The following is a 19,010-nucleotide window of genomic DNA, read 5'->3' as shown; positions in this document are numbered from 1 at the left end:
CAACTTGCATTTATATAGCGCCTTTCATGTAGTAAGATGTCCCAAAGCGCTTCACAGGTGCATTATCAAAATAATAAAACAACACTGAGCCATGAAAGGAGATGTTAGGACAGGTGACCAAAAGCTTGTTTGAATGGATAGGTTTTAAGCAGCATCTTAAAGGAGGACATTGAGGTATGGAAGCAGAGAGGTTTAGGATAAGTACCTCATCTAAAAAATCAAACTAATTACACATGTAAAAAATTCTAAGTCAAAATAATTATGCAAAAGAGCACATTTAATGATCTTGGGGTCCTTTTCAAAGATACAGAGGAAAGGATTCAGAAAGAAAGGTTTTGCATCAATGCAGTGCCTTATTAATTCATGCCCCTAAGTAACTCATAATTAATGGATTACTTTTGTGTTGTAGTTACTGTAAATGACGGAATGACCAGTTGGTCTGTTTATGGGCGGCACAGTAGCGCAGTGGTTAGCACCGCAGCCTCACAGCTCCAGAGACCCGGGTTCGATTCTGGGTACTGCCTGTGCGGAGTTTGCAAGTTCTCCCTGTGTCTGCGTGGGTTTTCGCCGGGTGCTCCGGTTTCCTCCCACATCCAAAAGACTTGCAGGTGATAGGTAAATTGGCCGTTGTAAATTGCCCCGAGTGTAGGGAGGTGATAGGGAATATGGGATTACTGTAGGGTTAGTATAAATGGCTGGTTGTTGGTCGGCACAGACTCGGTGGGCCGAAGGGCCTGTTTCAGTGCTGTATCTCTAAATAAAAAAAATAAGTAAATATGCTAGCTGTGATCATGGGAGAAATGTTATCCTAGACATTGGGAGAACTCCCCATTTCTTTGAACTGTGCCATGGGATCTTTTACACCACATCAGCAGATGGGACTTTGGTTGAACAGATCATTTGAAAGACGGCACCTCCGACAATGCAGCAGTCTCTCAGTACCACACTGATGTTTCAGACTAGATAATCTGCTCTAGCCTGTAGTGGATTTGAACCTCCAGTCGTCTGTCTTAGAGACAACAAAATGGCCAAGCTGACACTTACAAGTAATTCCAAGATAAAATGGGCACTGCATGGTCCAACTTCTAGGCCTGTGCTGTTAAAAATGGGGACTAAATTACATCTGCATGCCCTAGTTCAATTATCCACGGCTTTCCAATCTCACTTAACTTGAAGACTTCAACGTCCTTCGCTCCCTATGTGCAATGACAAGGGAGATTGACTAGTTACTCTTTAAAACGGTTCTCGTTTAAGCTGCATCATTGTGACATGACCAGTAGATGCAAAAGCAAAATTAATTCCATGAATGAACCATATGGATATTAAAAACCTTTCTCTGGCAACGTTGTAAAAATGTACCTGCCACAGGGGAGATCAGGAGCTTAAATATTTATGAAATATCACACTTCCTATTCCAAATATCAATACCCGTTGCTTCGTCTGAGTTTAATTATATTTTGATGGCTGCCAAAATGTCAGATTCGTGCTAAGGTTATGAAAAAAATCAAGTAAACCGTCACCCTTGGATATAAGTTCAATCTACTAAATATGGACACAATGGGCTCAATATTCTAAGCATTGAACTATCACTAAAGGGAAGGGGAAGTTTTAATGAATATCATAAATGTATTAATTTTTCAGTGGCTCCGGCTTCATTACTCACAATGTCCACTTTTACGTTCTGAATGCAAAATTATATTGTGGAAATAAAATTGACCCAAGAAGGGTAGAGGCTTGTGTCAATCTTAGTGCCTATTTGCTTATTCTTGAGAAGCTAATGAATACCATTTTCAGTGCTGTGCAAGATTAATTCACTTCTCCATGCTCAGTCAGGATTCCAGCAGGCTGTCACACGATTAAAGTGCAAATTAATTTAAATTGATTAATAATTTAACATGATTAGCTTGCATGCTACCATCAAATTCAATGACATTTTGCTGATATTTCATTTCAAGGTTTGTGTCCAGGCAATTATATTGAAAGTCGTTGGTTAGGCCTCAACTGGGGTATTGTGCCCATTCCTGGGTGCCACACTTGAGGAAGGATGTTCAAGACCTTGGAGATGGTGCACAGGGGAAGTACCTGAGTGACACCAGGGATGAGGGACTTCAGTTATGAGACTGGCAAAGCTGGGGTCGTTCTCCTTACAGCAGAGAAGGTTGAGGGGACATTTGATAGACGTATTCAAAATGATGAAGGGTTTTGATAGAGTAGACGAGGAGAAACTGTTTCCATTGACAGGAGGGTTGTTAACCAGAGGTCACAGATTGAAGAAAATTTGCAAAAAAAAAAATCAGAGAAGATGAGGAGAATTTTTTTTTTGCGCAGCCAGCTGTTGTGATCTGAAATGGTGGTGCAAGCAGATTCAATAGAAACCTTTAAAAGGGAATTGGATAAATACTTGAATCGGAAAAATCTACAGGGCAACGGGGAAAGAGCAGGGGAGTGGGACCACCTGGATAGCTCTTCTGAAGAGCCAGCACAGGCACGATGGGCCGAATGGCCTCCTTCTGTGCTGTAAGATCCGATGATACTGCAAAGAACAGCTTGAAGTTAGAAAATGATTCATTACATCAAACAGCTACATTTTATTTTCTTCATTATTTCTAAGATAACCTGTTCAATCAAAATAAAATTGTTGTCTCCCTGACAAGTTATTCAGGAAAGTGTTAAAAACTTTGCTATTTGAACAGTATTTCTCAAATAGTGATAATGGGTTCAAATTCAGAACACCATGAGAGGAACCGGATGGGAGAGTGGGTTAGAACAGATTCTTCACCTCTGGGACCCAGGTTTGAAACAGATCCAATGAAACGGATGAAATGGAAATCTCCTCCTTCTAATGAGTGCAAGAGTTGATGTCTGAAAAGACTCTGCTGACCACAAATCCACAGCAGAAAACTCTCAGAGTTCAGCAATAATTATCAGAGACGATAATAGTTTAGGCCAGAGAAAATCTTGCACTGATACAACAGACGTTGCTATTTTTAAGTTGGAACTTAAAGACCATTCTTGGAGCATAGTGAGGGGAGTCTTATTCCACATTTAGCCCATGCTGTATCCAGTCTGAGCTCTGGAATTCCTTCCTAAATCTCTCTGCCTCTCTACCCCTCTCTCCTCATTAAAACCTACCTTGTTGACCAGTCAGCTGTCCTACTATCATATCTTGTAGGTTGCAGGCAGTCCCAATGTCTGGTTTTACTCGGCACAATGTGTGTCGGCTGCCTCGGAGAAAATTAACCATGAACTGGGCTCTCAAACTGGAGTTAGGCCTCTTACTTGCAAAGCCGAAGGCCTAACACCTGTCACGGATGTGGATCCAGGACATCTATTTTCTTTCCGTTTGCAATGTGATAAGGGATACGGTGGCGTAGTGGTGATGTCACTGGCCTAGTAATCCAGAGGCCCAGGCCTAATGACCTGAGGACACAGGTTCAAATCCCACCGTGGCAGCTGGTGGAATTTAAATTCAATTAATCAAAAATCTGGAATTGAAAGCTAGTCTCAGTAATAGTGCCATGAAACTATCATCAATTATTGTAAAAACCCATCTGGTTCACTAATGTGCTTTAGGGAAGGAAATCTGCCGTTCTTACCTGGTCTGGCCTACAGGTGACTCCAGACCCACAGTAATGTGGTTGACTCTTAACTGCCCTCTGAAATGGCCAAGCAAGCCACTTGGTTCAAGGGCAATTAGGGATGGGCAACAAATGCTGGCCTAGCCAGTGCCATCCACATCCCATAAAGAATAAAATAAAAGGTAGTGCAGTTCTAGACTGAAATGTGCATGTACTTCCCACCTGCCATATTGGGAGCTGACTGGACCAGTTAGCTCCTGAAAAACAGGTGCTGTGAGGCCAAGCTGTTAATCTATCTACAGCAACTGTCTAGTGTGTATTAAATAATATATGAAAACCTCTGCACTTGTTGATGAATAAGAAACATTAACCAGGTCTTAAATCTCTGGTGAATTCAATTTAGAGGCTGCCGCCTTATAATCTTCACAATACACAATCTAACATAATACAAAATACATCTGAAGGAGCCTTTATCTCCCTGGAGAAGCAGCTGGCTCCTGGTACAGCAATACAGGGCGACCTTCTGAGTCATTAGATGATCCATTGTCATGTCTCCCAGAACAAGTTGAGCTCGGCTCCAGTCCAGCTGCATACCACTTGTGGTTTTTGTGGTACTGAGCTACTGCTGTGGTTATAGATCGGAATCCCAGATTGGGGCTGTGCTTTAATCTGCTGCCCATCATCTGCCAACTAAGTGAGAGTTTAGCTTTGTCCGTACAATGCACAGCAGGGCCATTAAGTATGGCCACGTCGACAAGAAGTCTGCCGTCTAGCTCAGGAGATAAAATGCTTCTGCTGTAAAATGAACTCTTAAATCTCTATCATCTTCCAGTTCTGAAGAAAGGGCATTGACCTGGAACATTAACTTTGTTTTTCTCTCCACGGATGCTGCCTGATCTGCTGAGTATTTCCAGCGTTTTCTGTTTTATTTCAGACATCCGGCATCCGCAGTATTTTGCTTTTGGAATAAAATGGTTGCTAGCTACCTCACCCTGGTCACCCTTGATCACAAAGGTTCTTGTTTTTGACAGACGGTGGCAGTTTAAAAAATTTATATATGTTCTCATGTTGTGGGTGATAATGTCAAGGATGCATTTTTTTTTTGCCCCTAGTTTCCCCCAGATGATGATGTCTGGGTTTCCTTGGAATTATTTGTGCTGCTGAGTAGCTCGTTAGGCCACTTCAGAGGACATTCAGAGTCAACCATGGCCCTCGGCCTAAGGGGCTGGGGCCAGGGACTTCCCCAACATCAGGAATTCCCATCTCCTGCTGTTTTGATGGGCCTGGCACATGGTCAATGGAGGCACATCTAAAAACAAGTGCTTCTCTGAGACAACTACAGAGATGTCACAGAGTCATACAGCACTGAAACAGGCCCTTTGGCCCACTGAGTCTGCTGACCATCAACCACCCATTTATATTAATCCTGCATTAATCCCATGTTCCCTACCTTCCATTGATTCTCCTACCACCTACCTACACGAGGGGCAATTTACAATGGCCAATTTACCCATCAACCTGCAAGTCTTTGGCTGTGGCAGGAAACCAGAGCACCCGGTGGAAACCCATGCGGTCACAGGGGGAACTTGCAAACTCCGCACAGGCAGGACCCAGAACCGAACCTGGGTCGCTGGAGCTGTGAGGCTGCGGTGCTAACCACTGCACCACTGCGCCTCCCCCCACTGGGCAGCACAGTGGTTAGCACTGCAGCCTCACAGCTCCAGCGACCCGGGTTCAGTTCTGGGTACTGCCTGTGTGGAGTTTGCAAGTTCTCCCTGTGACTACATGGGTTTCCGCCGGGTGCTCCGGTTTCCTCCCACAGCCAAAGACTTGCAGGTTAATAGGTGAATTGGCAATTGTAAATTGCCCCTAGTGCAGGTAGGTGGTAGGAGAATGGTGAGGATGTGGTAGGGAATATGGGATTAATGTAGGATTAGTATAAATGGGTGGTTGATGGTCAGCACAGACTCGGTGGGCCGAAGGGCCTGTTTCAGTGCTGTATCTCTCTATGACAACTGATGGTTGTGGGGTCCACCTGGAAAGATGAGCTCTTTTCACTGAACTTTTTAAAGAGACCCTCATTGTCAGAACAGCACAAGGAGGAGAGAAACAGGAGGAGGCCATTCAGCCATCGCAGCGGGATGGAAGGCGGAGGCGCAGGTCCAATTAATTCATTAATTTTAATAGATTTAAATATGTTAATGGGTGTCCCATCGCCGAGCAGTGGGGGGGCTGCCATGAGGCCTCGCCGCCACTGGCAATATCGGACAGGGCCTTCTGGTGTCAAGGCCCCTGGCGGGCCTCTCCCGATGGCATTTTCCGGCCCTCTCCCTGGCACAATCCCTGACATCGGGGTAGGGGGAGGGGGGGTCAGGGTGTCTGTAAAATTCAGCCCAATATGTTTCAAGCTGCAAATCAGAGTCATACTGATGGACACTGGGAAATTCTGCATACTGCACTGACTTAAAAATAATTGCACAAAGTTCCAAAGGGCTTTACAGCCAATGAAGTTCTTCTCAAATGTAGTCACTGTTGCAGTGTAGGAAATGCAGCTGCCAATTTGAGCACAACAAGGGATAAATATTGTCTGGTACACTGGAGAGAACGCTTCTTCTTTTCTACAAAATGGCTCTATGGGACCCTTTATATCTACCCAAGAGGGCAATCAGGGCTTCGGTTTAACACCTCATCCAATAGGCAGCACCTCTGACAGTGCAGCACTGCACCAGAGCGTCAGGCTAGAGTATGCACTCAAATCTCAGGAGCAAACTTGAACTCACAACCTCTGAGCTCAGACGCTAGAGCACTAACCACTTAGCCATGGCTGACATCTAACACAGACTCTGACATCCTGGGAATTATAGGCCCAGGAGTCAATCCCACTCTCTTCAGCTCCAAAAGCGATAAATCTGGGAAAAACATTAACTTCACGTACAGACCTTTGGGAGAGACTCCAAGTAAACACCTTGACAAAGACACTCAAAGATATAAAATGAAATGATATAGTTACATTTAATCATGCTTTTGTTAAACAATTAACTGATAAATGTTAAAAAAATTTATTTTTGGGTTTATAGTCAATAGACTAAGTAAAAAACTACTGGCGAATTTGAAAAAAAATTGACTGATCTGATTGTTTTGCATTTCACTTTCTTTTGTTTCTGGATTTTCCTGATGGGTCATTCAATGCCATTTTTTTTTATTCAGTGCTTCGTAGTTTGTCATTGGTCATTTTGTAGTGACTTTCCACACTCTTAATATGTATGCCTCCTGCCTACCTCCTTAGTATTGACTTTTTGTTCTTTTATTTTGTGTGAGACAGAAAGACAGACACTGGAGGAGAAGGGGGGCACTGTTATATTGTTTGTAATACTATACCAACGGATATCCTGCATTAGTAAGTTAGAGGATTTTCCGTTTAATAGGAGCAGGAACTTCACAATGTGTAAAAAATATTGGGCCTGAAATTCAGGCCCAGGCAGAAGACCCCACTGCAAATTCTAAAGGCAGGGGCTCCGGAATGACCAGGGCAAACCATCCACTCCTGCTTGGATGGATTACCAGCGCCAACTTTGAACTGCTATTTGGAATGTTTGGGTGGTCCTTTTCTAATAGTGGACAGGTGGGGCCTGACGAAATGGAGCAAGTGGGACTCATGGCTAATCTCCTCTGGAATCGATTAACTTTGCCTAATAAAAGTGTGGGGGAGCTCTCAGCAGGCATTGGGTTCTGTTGAAGCCGATGGTGGGAGTAAAGGGCAGAGCTTTGGGGTAACCTGGGAACTCTTCCAGACTTGCCTCTGAACAATCAGAATTTCTGGCCCAATGTATTGTTTTGCTAAAACTTGGAACTGTGTCCCTTTACATTCAGTAAATAATATGGGGTGACTTAATACTCAGGCCAATTAAGAAGCTGCAGATATTGTGGCTCCAAGAGAGTTATTTTCTCTACGTCCCTTTGAACTGCAGCAGAGTACAAGTGACACTAAATTTTTTTTTGTTAGTCACGCTCAAGATTTGGAACTCACTGGCAAAGCTGACATTTATTGGTCATCCCTAATTCCCACCGCAGGCCTTTCAGAGGGCAGTTAAAAGTCAGCATGGAATTGGAGTTACATATAGGTGAGACCAGGACAGGACCACAGGTGGCCTTCCCGAAAGACATTAATGAACCAATTGGGTCTTTGCAACAATCTGACAGCTTCAAGGTTACTTTACCTAGGGCAGGATTTTGGCTTTTGGGTCAGGGCCCTGACATTGGGGTCAAATGGGGGTGCCGACCACGCACTCTGTTGGGAGCAGTCACCAGGCAGTGATCGTCCCCAAATTGGCCAATTAGCGGCCAGAGGGCCCACTCGCTGTCCAATTAAGGGCAGCAGGCAGGCGTTCCAAGCTGGAAAGCCAACAGAAGACCCTCCAGCACGGAAGGAGCTGCAGCTTGTCCTCGCAGGTAAGGGAGAGGGACAGCGCCTCCATCTTGAGGCGACCTCTTCGGAACTTTAAAAAAATCTTGGATTAAAAAATAGCCACAGCTGCCAGGCCACCATTGCGGTGGCCAGATAGGCAAGGAGGGCCTCAAAGCCTGCCTGGAATGCTGACCCCCAATCTGCCACCGGGAGCTCGCCTCCAGGCAGCTGACATGTTCCCGACGGTGCAGGGGCCCACAGGCCATCTGGAAAATTCCAGTCAGCCTCCGATACTTGGCCTCCAGGAAAATAGCCTGGGGTGGGATGGAGCCGACAAACCAGCACTTTGGCCGGCACCATGAAGTTACATGCCCGTCTGCCTCCATTCTCACCCCTATATCAGGGCAAAGATTCTGCCTCAGTATCAGTTACTTATTTCCAGATTTTTTAAAAACTGAAGTAAAATTCTCAAACTACCATGGTGAGATTAGAACTAACATTTTCTGGATTACTCATCCAGTAGCATAACCATTACTGTACCCATAGTGTGATGGAGAAGTGAGACGGACAGAAAATTCATACTTGATGTACCAGTTTTATATAACAGTCAGACCGACAGATACTCTTCCACACTGGAGTTACCAACCTTCCAGGGAGACCCTGGAGTCTCCAGGAATTGAAATATAAATTTCAGGACATTGATGTGAGAAGTCGGGGGGTGGGGGGTGGAAAAACATTGTGGAATTTTAAAAGTTGTGTTACTTTTTCATTTTCTTTGAACACTTTAATGTATTAGTTGTAAACATATTAGAGATGGGGCAGGGGAAGTATGTTTTGAGTGGGCAAGGTGGTTGGAGGTGGGAGGTTATGTCCTGAGGCCTCCAGGAATAAGTCCAACCAGAGTTGGCGACTCTATGCTGCACAGATAATTTACCAGTCAGGGACCATTCCAAAGCTAAAAGCACGACAGGGTAGGGCTTGAAAGCATTTCAATTTCAAACTCATCAGAAAGTGTCCACTTCATCTCTAAGTGATGCAGACCTGAAGGCCAGCACTGCACTATGAAGTCCTTTGTGCAGAAACCATTCAGGCATACTCTGCTTCGACATTTGTGGGAAAGCTTTCAGTTACTATAGCTGTCCTCAAGCCAATACATTCAACTAATTTCATCCCGGAGTAGATTAACCCTTCAGCTGCAGGGTACCTATCCACAGCTTTCATAAGCCAAGTATTTAACAGAACAATCTGTGATACTAATTAGCCTCGCTCTTGTAAACAATACAGACTTAGCACTCTGGAAAGATAGATTTTGCAATCAACCGTCTCTGAATTACCATAAACAGTTTATCACGCAGAGTTTCATCTCTGCTTATTCTCCGCTATATTTTATCTCTACCACAACTGACAACCATTCATTCAGCAATTGAACCTCAAACATGACCAAAAAAAGCAAACCTTTTTATAAGAGAAGCCAGTTACACACAGACAGATTTTCTCTAATTGCTTCTTGTTGAGTGAATTGGTCCCAGGGCTTGAATCAGATAAAAGTTGGAAGGAGGGACGGAGAGTTCTTCATGCATTCCAGTCACTGCTGGTGTGGTTACCATGAATGCAGTCTGTGGATTGCCTGCCTCAACTATTAACCCAATCTCATTTCAGCTGAAGCACATTCAGGTGTACTGAAAAATGTTCCTTTAAATGATTCATCTATGACAAATAGTGTGGTGTGTAGTTCATGCAGGCTGATTACAGAAAGGCTTACTCACCCTCAGTTCAATTGAGTATTTCTTGAATATTATGGTCAGATACCACGCAGGAAAATGGGTCTATTATAGTGTTATCCAATAGGTTAGCCACTAGCCATGTGAGGCTAACTGAGATTCCAAGGGGAATTTAAACCTCAAAGAACAGGCAGGCTGGGGTCAGGTTGGCGGGGGAGGGTAAATGTCTGAGAAATCTATTTCCTGACCCAAACCCGCCTATTTCCTGCTTCAACTGAGGCTGAAGCGTGATAAATATAATCATGAACCTACAAGCTAGTGGACAGCATTGGTCTATAACAGTGCAGTACTGAGCGAGTGCTGTGCTGTTGGAGGTGCCACCTTTTGAATGAGATGCTAAACTGACACCCCATCTGCCCTCTCTGGTGCACATTAAAGGTCCCATGACACTATTTCAAAGAAGGCCAGAAGAGTTCTTTCCGGTGTGCTGGTCAATATTTATCGCCAAATCAACATCACTAAAGCAGACGATCTGGTCATTATCACACTGCTGTTTGTGGGAGCTTGCTGTGCACAAATCGGTTGCAGTATTTCCTACTTTACAACAATAACCACACTTCAAAACTACTTCACCGGCTGTAAAGCACTTTGGGGCGTCCCGAGGTTGTGAAAGGTGCTATAGAAATGCAAGTCTTTCTTCTTTGTTTTGTTTGGAACAGGTTTATGTGGACTATCCCAAATACCCCCTTTGAGCTGAGGTACATTGTGAATCCTAATAGAGTCAATTGGGCCCAATCCCACAACTACCACCAGTCAATGTAAAATAGGGCCCATTCCTTGCACATCCAGGTTTCATATTTTAATGTGGAGAGGCTAACATTAATCCAAATTTAATCCATCTCTGTCATGTTTTAGCCCATGGGCTTAATTTGTTCTTTGAATGTAATCTTTCACACATTGTTCAGAACCTTTTTCAAGCGTTCATATCTTACAAAAATCAATGTCACCCTTTCTTCACTTAAATCTAATTCAATGAAAATCAAAGGCTGGACAAGCAAAGTGATTTGTGGTTCATTCTTCCCCTCGTTTAATAGACTGTTTCTCACTTCAGTGAACCACTGAGTGGCCAGCTTGTGGCGGAAAGGTTTGGAAACTTGGGTGTTTTTATCCGTGGTTTAATCGAGATTCTGATCGAGGTGTTTCATTTCTTGGCAAATGTTCAATAGGATTCAGCCGTACTATCAGAACTGAGGCTAAAGGCTGAATAGAAAAGTTCAAATCACAGTCACGTATGTTTGTGTGTGTGTGTCTGACTCTCTTCAGTAATTTGTGTAATGAGGAGTCTCACTTATGTAGAGAAATAATACATATCCAGGCTTCCAGTCGGGGCTGAGTTAAGTCATCTCAGCCAGGGTGACAGTCATGGAGCTACAACTGGCCTCAGAAACCTAGCGAGGGCAGAATATACAACCAGCGTTCCTACTCCTGATTGCTAACCAGTGATGCTGCTGCAAAGTGCGCATTCAATCATTGAACAATATAGCACAGAGCATTGTGCCTGTGCCAGATCTTTGAACGAGCTGTCCAATTAGTCCCACTCTCTTGTCCTTACCCCTCTGCCATAGCCCTGCATATTTCCCCCCTTCAAATATTTATCCAATTTCTTTTTGAAAGTTACTATTGAATCTGCTTCCACTGCTCCTTCAAGCAGTATATTCCAGATCAGAACAACTTGCTGCGTTGAACAAAATTGGGCTAACTATCTTTTTTTTCATTCATCCACGCGATGTGGGTGTCGCTGGTAAGTCCAACATTTTTGCCCACCCCTAATTGCCCTTGAGAAGATGCCAACGAGCCACCTTCTGGAGTAAAACTGAGTGGCTTGCCAGGCCATTTCAGAGGGCAGTTAAAAGTCAACCATATTGCTGTGAGTCTGGAGTCACACATTGGCCAGACTGGCTAAGGGCAGTAGATTTCCTTCCCGAAAGGAATCAGATGAGTTTTTATAACAATCTGGTAGTTTCATGGTCACCATGACTGAGACTAGCTTTGTATTCCAGATTTGTTCAATTAATTGAATTTAAATTCCCCAGCTACTGTGGCCAGATTTGAACTGATGTCTCTGGTTCATTCCACCCCCATGTTGTGATCGCCCCCTGTGGTCAGGGTACGGGCTTACACCAAAGGGTTACAACTGTATCTTGGTATGAGTTAGGAGAGGAACAAACAAGGGGTGGAAGTAAACAGGCCAGGTAACTGAAAGGTAGCAAATGACCCCCCACCTTACAAGACAACAATGCTAACAGATCCAGGAATTGGACTGTATGGGTACAATGTAGATCTTGTAGAAACAACATGGACAGAGAGTTAGTGAGAAAACTTGGCTGACTACCAGAAAAATAATTGAAAACAAGTATAATCTGAACATAAACTAGGGAGAGCCAGATAGCTAAGTTGTAATTACCTCCAATAGGACTGAATGTTAAATTGTGTGACTCTGCCTGTCAATTATAATCCTGCCAAAATGTAAAGCAATATTAAGGGTGGTAATTATTTCCATCTGACTTTTCACAGGTTAAATCTACCAATTTGTTTTTGAATTTATTTGGAATATAAATACATGAGTAGGCCATTCAGCCCCTCAAGCCTGTTCCGGCTTACCAACTATCTGCTAGTGGGAGCTTGCAGTGTGAAAATTGGCTGCCACATTTCCTGCATTACAACAGTAACTACACATCAAAAGCAGCTAAATGACAATAAAATGCTCTGGGACTTCCTGACGTTGCTGTAAATAAAAAGCAAGTCAATTAGATCATGGCTGATATGTATCTTAATTCCATTTTCCTGCCTTGATTCCATTACCTTTAATACCCTTACCTAACAAAAACTGATCAATTGATGTGGCTTCAATGGAGAAGAGATTACTAGATTTCCACAATCCTTTATTTAGAACAAATCTATCTGCGCCAGAGGTAAGCTAGCATTAGAACGTGGAGCTTCACGGTAACCTCGTGCCAAGGGTGGGTAGGTTACAGGACGATTGCTTAGCTGGACAGTTCCTAATTTTTGCCCAGCACTTCTTTGGGAGGCAGTAAGTGGAGGTCACTTGTATCTCCAAATGGATGGAGGGGCCGTCAGAGTGCGAGGATCTCTTGTTGGAGTGGGATTGTATTCGGACTGGGCCCACAGGCTATCTGAAGAATCAGTCACTTCCTCCTATTGCTGTCTGAAAATGGGAACTGTATTATGGAAAAGGATAATTGTGCTGTATTTTAGTTATGGTCACTGTACTTAACTTCCCCCTTTACTCTCAATTACTGCAGCCCTGCCACAGGCTTCACACCCGGGTGCCTAGTTGTCACATGGCTGGAGTGTCACTAATGCTTTACCCAGGCTGGAATTATACATGGATAAGCAGTATTATGATTCAATGTCCATTTGTATTGTTACTGATTATACTGTGAGAATGTGCAAATGTGATAATCACCAGAGCATCAAGTCAGGCAGCAACTTTGGAGCGAGAAGCAGAGCTAACTTTTCAGGTCTGTGACCTTTCATCAGCTCATCTGTTCTGATGAAAGGTCACTGACCTGCAACGTTAACTCTGCTTCTCTCTCCACAGATGCTGCCAGACCTGCTGAGTATTTCCAGCACTTTCGGTTTTTATTTCAGATTTTCAGCATCTGCAGTATTTTGCTTTCATCAAATCACCGGATTATGTTGTTTTAGTGATGTTGGTTAAGGTATAAATATTGGCCAGCACACCAGGGAGAACTCCCCTGCTCGTCTTCAAAATAGTGCCTTGGGATCTTTTGCATCCACCTTAGAGGGGAGATGGGGTTTTGATTTAATATCTCATTTGAAATATGGCCCCTCTGACATTGTAGGAGTCCTTCAGTACTACACTGGGGTGCCAGCTCAGATTAGGTGCACAAGACTCTGGAGTGGGACTTTGACCTCACGACCTATTGTGTCAGAAGCAAGAGTGTTGCCCACTGAGCCACGGCTAACAGCCTTTTGCCTGCACCGCCTCAGAATATACTTAAGGAAGCTGTAGAAGGCACCAGCCTGGCCCCTCATATATTGACATTCTTCATCTATATGCTTCAGTGGGAGGCCATTAGCCATTGCCACTCAGTTAATCAGGAGAAACAGCCGTGAGGAGTGTCTGGGCTGCAGCTTGCAACAAAGAAATCATGGAATATAAGGCATCGATCAAGCAGCAGTGACAACCTATGCCTAGGGTATTCCTTGCCTAAGAACTTCACGGGGCTGTCCGATGAAAGCTACATTTTTATTAGTGAAGCTGAAGCTGGTCTTGGTTTCCATGGCAGTATAAGAATATACAGGAGGTCTCTGTACTGGCAGGTACATTATAACAGTGACTACACTTCAAAAGTACTTCACTGGCTGTAAAGCACTTTGAGATGTCATTTATTCCTGAAAAGTGCGATATAAATGCCAAGTCTTTTTTTTTCTTTCTGCTGTTCTGTTTAACTGTCTGCTTGTAATAGCCATTAAAGTGGGACCAATTATCTAGACACATTCACAACACTATATTAGAAGAAATAAGTTTCAAATTAAAATGCAGAAAAATTGTTTTGCAATCTGCACTTCAGATAAAATCCTGAGATACGCCACAGAGTTGTAAACCAAACGGAAAACCAAACCGAGGAGAGATTATGAGGGGGGAGGGAAGTCAGGCTAGAGGAAGTTATAGTGATAGAGAAGGGTGAGGCCATGAAGGCATTTAAATACAAGGACGATATCTTTCAATTTGAAGCGTTGTGGATCATGAATCAATATTGATCAGCGAGGAGAGGTGCGATGGGCAAGTGTAGCTTGGAGTGGGACGGGATACAGGGAGCAGAATTTTGGAGGAGCTGAAGTTTATAGAGGTTGAAGGGTGGAAGGTCAACCCAGAGAGCACTTTAGTAACAGCCTGAGACCAATAAAGGCATGAATGAGGGCTCCAACGGAAGATGGGCTGAGGCAAGGGCGAAGGCAGGTGGTGTTATACAGGTGGAAGTAGGTGGTTTTTGTGATGGAGACGACATGGGGTCTGAAGCTTAGCTTGAGATTAATAGAACATCGAGGCTGTGAACAGTCGGATTCAGCCTGAGACAATGGTTGGGGAAAGGGAGGAGTTGATGACAAGAGTAGCAGGTTTGTTGAGGGGGGGTGGGGGTCGAAGACATTGGTTTCAGTCATCCCAATATTTAGCTGAAGGGAACTGCAGCTCACAGGAGACTGGTGACGTCAGACAAAGTCTGAAAGCACAGAGACAGTGCCAAGAGGGGTGGTGAAGTGGCTGAGATGGGTGTCATTAGTGTACAAAATGAACGTTCTGTTACTAAGGGCTGCGTGTAGATATCTATATGAGGGCCAGGATTGGATTCTTGGGGGACTCTGAAAATGACTGTGGGGTTGAGAATTGAAATGACTGTTAGAGAGGCTCTGGTTATGATTGGACAAATAAGAATGCAACCAAGTGAGGACAGTCCTATGGGAATGGATAACAGAGCAGAAGCGTTGGAGGAGGACTATGTGATCAACTATGACAACGGCAACAGAGAGGGCAAGGAGGATGGAGAAGTTGGGGGGGCCGGTGGTGGAGACCCTAGAGAGAGATGAGGGTAACACAGCGAGGGTGGGTTGGGATTGGAAGGAGATTTGGCATAATAGGGTCAGAGTGAAAAAGCAGAGGTAGTTGAATGGAACACAAAATCAAGGCTGACACTCCAACACAATACTCAGGGAGTCCTGCACTATGAGAGGTGACATCTTTCAGATCAGACATTAAATTGCCCTCGCAGTTGGACAGAACAGACTCCATAGCATTATTTCGAAGAAGAGCAGGGGTATCCTGGCCAATAACCTCAACCACATCACTAAAAACAACAGGTTATCTGGTCATTATCTCATTGCTATTTTTGGAACCTTGCTGTGCAAAGATTGGCTGTTGTGCTTCCTAAATTACAACTGACTACAATTCAAAGCACTTCATCGGCTATAAAAACATCTTGGGACATCCTGAGGCTGTGAAAGGCACTATACAAATGCAAGCTCTTTCTTTCTCTGTCATGGAGGCAAAGATAAACCCCCTCGGGTTAGAATAATCAAGTTTTTGTTAGTTGCGTGTATACACTACAGTGCAGTTAGTAAAATTCACTCATACAATCAGATGTCAGTTTTATTGTAGTCAATCTACAATAAATAAGTAATGTGTTTGATACTCGCAGAGAATTTCCATGTAGCAAGGCACTTCCCTTTCACTTCTATTGCATTGTACAAAATGATTTTTTTGTTTATTTTTCTTGTGAATTGATTGCCCATTGGGCTGTGGGATGTTCGTGCTATGAAATGGAACACCTTCCATTTTGGGCAACCAGTGTCAGCATTAAAGTGCACTCCCGAGAGACAGGACAGCAAAAAGCATAAATCTGCTTCTCGTCTGCTCAAACAATGCATCTCAGCCTTGTTTCAAATGTCTTTCTATTTCCTACACCAACTCTGAGTGAGAGTGCCAACAGTTTGTTATTTAGAGCTGTTTATGCTTAACTTAATTTACTACATTAAATGCATGCCTATATTTATTTAAAGTTTACAGAAACACTGAATCAGGCCATGTTTATACTGCAAATTTTTCTGTTTTGTTGATTATGGTTCAATTTGAAAACTAAATAAAAAACATTCATGAAAATATAACAAATCAAGAATAAGCCTAATACAAATAAACACTTCTTAGCAAAATTAGTCATATACTAATAAAGTGAATGTGGCTTTGTCCACAGTTGATGATTTTAAGCTTCTTTTTACAGTAGGAATACATAGGAACAGCAGGAGATCATTCAGCCCCTTGAGCCGACACCACAATTCTATTAGATTATGGCTGCTCTGTACCTCTACTCTGTTTACCTGCCTTAGCTCCGTTCTCATTAATATCCTAACCACCGGAAAATCTATTGATCTCAATTCTGAAATCTCCAATTGTCTCCTGGCACCACAGCCTATTGGGGGAAGAGAATTCATGACACGTCCAAGATGACAGTGGAGCTGGGAAAAGAGGCTTCAGCAACCCAGTTCACAGAGTCACCTAGTGGCAGAGCCTGCAACTAAATTTTTTTTTTACAGTTACAGCACTGAAACAGACCCTTCAGCCCACCGAGTCTGTGCCGACCAACAACCACCCATTTATACTAACCTTACAGTAATCCCATATTCCCTACCTACACTAGGGGCAATTTACAACGGCCAATTTACCTATCACCTGCAAGTCTTTGGCTCTGGGAGGAAACCGGAGCACCCGGCGAAAACCCACACGGTCACAGGGAGAACTTGCAAACTCCGCACAGGCAGTACGCAGAATCGAACCCGGGTCCCTGGAGCTGTGAGGCTGCAGTGCTAACCACTGTGCCGCTGTATTGTGAAAGTTCTAAAATTGAATGGGAAATCTTGACAGCAATTTATAATGTTGTATACTGACAGGAAAAGGTGAAAAGAAATTGAGAGAGCAGGCAGTAAGTTTGTGAACACTAGTAAGTGTCCGCCCTACACATGTTTCTCCACAATATATGGCTTTATTAAGATTAAACTGTAGATATAAGGTATTCTCGATCTTAAATGGCAAGATTAAAATTGCAAAGAATGAATTGGGCATTGTGACAGATGCACATTGTTTAGTATTTAACTCCTACCAGCTACAGCGGAAAGCCTGAAAAGAACCCTTTATGTTCTTTCACTCCTATTTCTGCCTAACCACTTTTGCTGTTTTGTTTTAGCAATTCAATCAGTCTCTTGTGACAGGGCAGTTGAAGAAAATAAATTCTAAATCTTCTCGTGAATCATAATGATTTATTAATTGTGCTCCACATGTCAATGAAAAGCACGCTCTCCCATCTGTACAATCCAAATATGCAAACATCTTGAAGGAACAGAAAGACATGGAAACAAGGCATTTAAAAATCGTTAAATTAATGAATAATCTCCTGGCAATCTAAACTTTACACAACACATTTAAGTTACTGTGCATCACTTACCAGTGTATCTGGACAAGAGCTACTGTTCTTTCTCAAGAAGTTTTCATTCCCCCTCAGTGATCATTAATCACTTTGAAGTTTAATTTACACAATGAATAACCTCTCCCAGTCTTCCAATCTATAAGCAGGAAGTTCAGATGCTTTCTGGACTGATTCTGATGAAACTTTTACACAAATTGTAAACTCATGATTATCAGAAAAATGCCTCGCGAATTGGCACTGAAAGCAATGCTGCACCAAACCAGCTTGACCTGCCTGATTCGTTGATCCAACTTCCATACCCACGCTTTGTGCAATTTATTTAGCAATTAATATCTTATAGATGGCAATAAAGAGGGTTGGATTCGAGTTCAGTTTTGAAATTGGCTAATGCTTAGCTATAGGACAAGGTAAAATTTCTCAGCACATCCTCAATTCAGAGGCTTGACGCAGTTGAGGTAAAAATCTGATTGAGTTGTCTGTCTGGGGCTGGGGGGTGCTCACTGTTCCCCACTGCAGACGCTGATTAAGAGGTACGGTAGCATAATGGTTATGTTGCTGGGACTAGCAATCCAGAGGCCTGAAGTAATGATCTGTAGACATGCGTTCAAATTCCACTATGGCAGCTAGGAATTTAAATTCAATTAAATATATCTGGAATAAAAGCTAATGTCAGTAATGATGACCATGAAACGATCAGATTGTTGTAAAAAATCCATCTGGTTCACTGATATCCTTTAGGGAAGGAAATCTGCTGTCCTTCCCTGGTCTGACTAATATGTGAGTGCAGACCCATTGCGATGGGGTTGATTCTCAACTGCTCTCTGAAATGGCCGAGAAAGCCACTCAGTTATATTTAAGAAGGCAGCTCACCACCACCTTCTCAAGAACAATTAGGATTGGGCAATAAATGCTAGCCTTGCCGGAGACACCCACATCCCATGAATGAATAAAAAAAAAGGTATCTTTAATCAACATCCTGATATTTTGAAATTTAGTACAGGAACTTGGAAGTTTTCTCACAGTCAGCATTCGGCATAAGATACGTTGGCGACTGTAGGTCAGATCCCTGGCTTTCATTATCACTGACTAACAGGACATTTTTCCTAACGTAATGTATTTTGTTTAAAAACTCATGAGATTTCCTTCCAATGAGAACTATGGTCCAAAAGTGCTAAAGAAAATTACAGTCAGATTGTCTTAGTCTTAAACCTATTGGATGGATACTGCAGACATGTTCCTCGTCTCTAAGTATTTGTTTGTTTGGCAGTTTTGGTTAATGTTGAGA

General features: G+C 43.1%; 1 protein-coding gene across 9 annotated transcripts in view; it reads right to left on the bottom strand.

Moving 5' to 3' along the window:
• The window catches only part of sema4ba (sema domain, immunoglobulin domain (Ig), transmembrane domain (TM) and short cytoplasmic domain, (semaphorin) 4Ba), a 448,919-nt gene that overhangs the window by 63,834 nt on the left and 366,075 nt on the right, over positions 1–19,010 (bottom strand). The window lies entirely within an intron of this gene.

Source organism: Heterodontus francisci, chromosome 38 (genome assembly GCF_036365525.1).
Source record: "Heterodontus francisci isolate sHetFra1 chromosome 38, sHetFra1.hap1, whole genome shotgun sequence".
NCBI classification, from domain to species: domain Eukaryota; kingdom Metazoa; phylum Chordata; class Chondrichthyes; order Heterodontiformes; family Heterodontidae; genus Heterodontus; species Heterodontus francisci.
Note: the sequence above shows the minus strand (reverse complement) of the source record. Positions and strands in the feature narration are given on the sequence as shown.